Below are 4471 nucleotides of genomic sequence, written 5' to 3'. Positions count from 1 at the left end.
ATATGACATACCACGATGTTCAATCATCATCAATCAATGTGTTTGAATCGATATTAGGCCTACAGGAAAATAATTTGTTAATAAAACATTGATAAACATTGTTCATTTTGTAGGATGCTTGAATACCATACAAAATTAGGAAATATCATATGAGTGAATAGTGTATGTGTGTAAACTTGTCTCTTTCTTATCTGTGCCTGGGATAGCCAGCTAAGTCCTGGTCCTAGCAACTGAGGTAGGCTGCAGGCTTATATGGCGCCTAAGCCTGCCAAGGCCTAGATATAGCCTACACAGTGGCTGTAGGCCTATCTAACTTAGGCCTAAACTCACGATACGATATTTTCAGCTATTGTATGATATTCCTCTCATGAATTAAATTTAGGCTTTTTGAGATTCGCGAAAGTTTAATGTCGCGAAAACGGCCGAAATTATCAATTCGCGAAAGTTTCTGGTTTACAGTTATCTATTTAGGCTAGGCCTATGTATAAAGATACAGTATATGTAAAAATATCAACTTTTTTACAGCTCATAGTTGATTCTGAAAACTGTTTAAAAAAAAATTATGTAGAGAAATGCCATCAAATGGGCTTAAAAAAACTCTAATACCCTGGAGCGCAATGGCGCTTCGTCCCCTTGACCCCCGACCAGGGCTTTGCCCCTGGACCCCGATGGGGGCCTAGGCGCCCCCCCCCCCTATAAACTGGCCTATTTCAATTTACTCTCCTGTTACTTTCAAATTTCTCCTGCTACTCAAATTCATAAATAAACCCCTGGTAATTATATATCCTAATTCCAGTACAGTTGCTTTAAATAAAAAGAATTACTTAATTTCTTAACAGTAGGCCTACTGTTTATTTACCTTACAACCAACACAGATATTTAAGTTACATTTTAATCGGTAGGCCTACAGACTTCACCATGAAGGGCACGGTATTGTGCTTGTTTCGCTGATCTCATAACATCATTATTTAGACAAATGACACTTAATAGCTGTATTCAAAATTTCCAGCTTGTGTGTCATTGAAAGAGCACTTATAGTTTTTGTTGTCATGCTAGCTTGATGCTTGGTCTTGTTATTTCTTCAATAATAGAGGAAACTTTCTGAAATATTATCATACTTCCCTGTGTATAATCCCAACTTCGCGTACAAGTCCCAGGGTTTAAATTGGGTAAGCAGGCCTATGCTGGTAAATTTAACAAATGCTCACAAAAAATAAAGGAATTGTCTCCGAATTCTGCCGTACAGTTGAATACAAAGCCCATCCTTTTAAATTCTTTTGTTGTTTACTGTCGCTAAAAATAAACAGCTCGCTAACTGCGGCTGGAAATAGACAGCACCGCAGTCGTCCCTAAAAAGACCCACCCAGTGGGCTGATCAGGTCGTTCATTTACAGTGTAAAGACTCTAAATATAGGGACGTCCTGATTTTTTTTTGGAGTTTTTGGACATCGGATTTCTTTTGTTTTTTTTTTTTAATTCTAAAAATAAGGACGTCCTGATTTTTTGGTGTTTTTGACATCGGAAATCGGGAGGGTTGGCAGGTATGAATTGACATTTGATTTGTACTATTGACTGTTTAAGTTAATTACGTTTGCCAATAGAAATCAAATAATTTAACCTCTTTCAACCATATTTTCAGAATTTGGTCCAATAGTTTGTGTATTCTTTTCAGTTTCTGATATGACAACGGCCTCGTTTTCTTTATCCATAGGCTCACAGTCTGGAAAACCAAAGAGGGATACAAAATGTTATAAAATCTCTTACAAAAATACAGTTTTATCTGTTCATTACACATCTCTAGTTCAAGTGTGTCATGAGCTTGCATATAATTAACTGTTTTTCACTGCATGCATGTTTATGTGCAAGTATGTTGGTGAAAAATGTCAATTATGTATAATGTACTGTGTAAATATTAGTATATTAACATGTAATATTAATATTATTATTAAGAGCTGTTTAACATCAGCACCCACCTGCTTTAAATTATACCACTAAAAATCAACTAACCTCTTTCCAACTTGATTTCATAATTCTCTTTCATCTTATTCATATTCTGTTTATGTTCACACACACAGTAATCTTTAAATCCTTGAGCCATAGTCCAACAATCTGTACAAATTACAGTAACCAAAGTGTAGAGTTTATGTTACAGATAACCTTCAATCAGAGTTCACATAAAAAACTCTAATACCATATTGAAAGTAACATAACCTTATGGCTTAAAACAGCAACCACCACCATCAACTACTTAAAGCCAGGCACTGACCAGTTGTGTCCAATGTTTGTCACCCGAGACGTGCGTACAAGAGACCACTTTTACCTGTTCACACTGTCACTAAGTCAGTGACAATCTTGTCAGTGACAATCAGCCTATGATTGTATGACGCAGTCAGCACCCAGCTTAATGCAATTACTATTAAAATCATTATGTACATCTGTCATTAAAAAGGTGTCCCTTACAAGTTAGCAAAAAGAAATTATAAATTTCGATTATCAATATCGGTCAAATGTTAATCTCACAATTCTGTTAACATTGATTTACACTATTTAAGTTAACTAATTTTGCTTAATGTGGCAATCAAATATGACCTTTATAATCCATATTTTCAGAATTTGATTTTGTGCATTCTTTACAGTTTCTGACAAGACAACAAGTTCGATTTTTTTCATCCATGATTGCGCGAGCTTAATTCGAGGAACTTCTCCTCGGCCCGGCCCCCCCCCCACCCCTAAGTGGCGCTTTGCTTATAGTGTTCTCACAGAATTTGTTGGTTAAAATTGGCAACTATACATGCAAAAAAAAACCTCCTGCCCTCATCAATCTTTTTTTTAAAAAAGAGTGAAACTAATAATTGTTTGCCTAGGCCCATGTGAAAGACATTCCTATCCTACTATAGCTAGATAGGGCCTACCATCCATTAATCTAGGCCTCGCTAGGCTAACCTAGGCATGGGGCCCAGGCCAGAATGACGTCCGGTTCGGCCGTACACTTGTTCGGCCGTAATATATTTGTATGGAACGCCAAATAGGCACAGAGCTGTGCGTATGCTACGTGTGTGTGGTTAATATTTAGTAATCTCCCTATTGTAATCTATTGCTACTGTATCCATGATTTCTTGTGGGAAAACAGTGGATTTTATTACGTTTGTGTTATAATGTTTTTTGCAAGTTAGTAATACTAATACTTGTAATGATTTAACATTACAGTATTATGTTATTATGCTGATAATCAAACGAATGGATTTTATGATTTTTATAGAGTATCTATCGATGTTTATGTTAATATTATTGATACGATTTACATAGTTGCATTTTAACATGTTGATTAATATACTGCTAAACCAATAATCAACCATCTTCCAGGCAGACATGACCACGAAGACCAGAGGAACCTGCTTGGTGGTGGTGCCTGACCTGACGAAGCTATGAATGGAGAACAGTTAATAAAAGGGATTCTTTACCAACTGGAACATACCTGAAAACCAAAAATAAATGTAGAATAAAAAATATATAATTCAGTTTATATGATAAATATGATAAATTTGATTTATCATTAATAACTACTATTTTTATATGGCCTACTTATATAATCGTGTTAGTGTATAAGATATTTTAAATACGGTAACCAATCACTTTTTCTGGAATGAAACGTACAGTATATAATAATTACGCTTATTATACATAGGTCTACATAATGCAAGATTAATTAGTTATATTCCAAAATACAATATTAATGTTTCAGATTCATATAGGCCCCTATTTCATTTTATCATTTATGGAATTTACTATTTTGTGTGTGTGGTTAATCTATTGCTATATAGGCCTAGTATATTTCGTCGGAAATATACTGTACTGTACAGTATATTTGAAACTGTACGAATGTACATTATTATGCATTCATATACGGTATGTTAATAATCAAACAAAATTTTATATACAATAATGCTACCGTATAGTCGATATAATCATTGAAGAAGAATGTTGATAATTTTAATATACTGCCAGTGTATTTTACTGCATTTATCTTAATATCATTGGAGCTTACAATATTATTGATGCTTTATGCTTCGTTGAATAAACACATTTTTAATTAATTTGAATGATGTAAATTGTAATAATTTTATTTTTATTAACTTATTTATTTGATATTGTCTATCCATATTGTAGATATTGTAGAAATCTTCAAATACTCTATACAGTATGAATAATATGATAATACTGTAATAACAATCTTTCTCTACAACCAAGCACTTTAAGTTAACTGTAAACGCCCTTCATTGAAAAAATAACAATAGAATACATATTTCCGTGGTGACGTTATTTACCGTCTTGCGTTCGAGGACAAAAGATGCATATTTTGACGAACGTGTATGCAAAGCGAATTCACCAACTGATTACAGATTTAACAAACAATATTACTGTTATAATAACACACACCAGAAGTTGATCACAATTCAATTGGTTACCACTA

This window comes from Anneissia japonica, unplaced genomic scaffold (genome assembly GCF_011630105.1).
Source record: "Anneissia japonica isolate Jap-2015-1 unplaced genomic scaffold, ASM1163010v1 scaffold288270_len56428_cov132, whole genome shotgun sequence".
Lineage (NCBI taxonomy): Eukaryota > Metazoa > Echinodermata > Crinoidea > Comatulida > Comatulidae > Anneissia > Anneissia japonica.
This window is presented reverse-complemented; position numbering follows the sequence as displayed.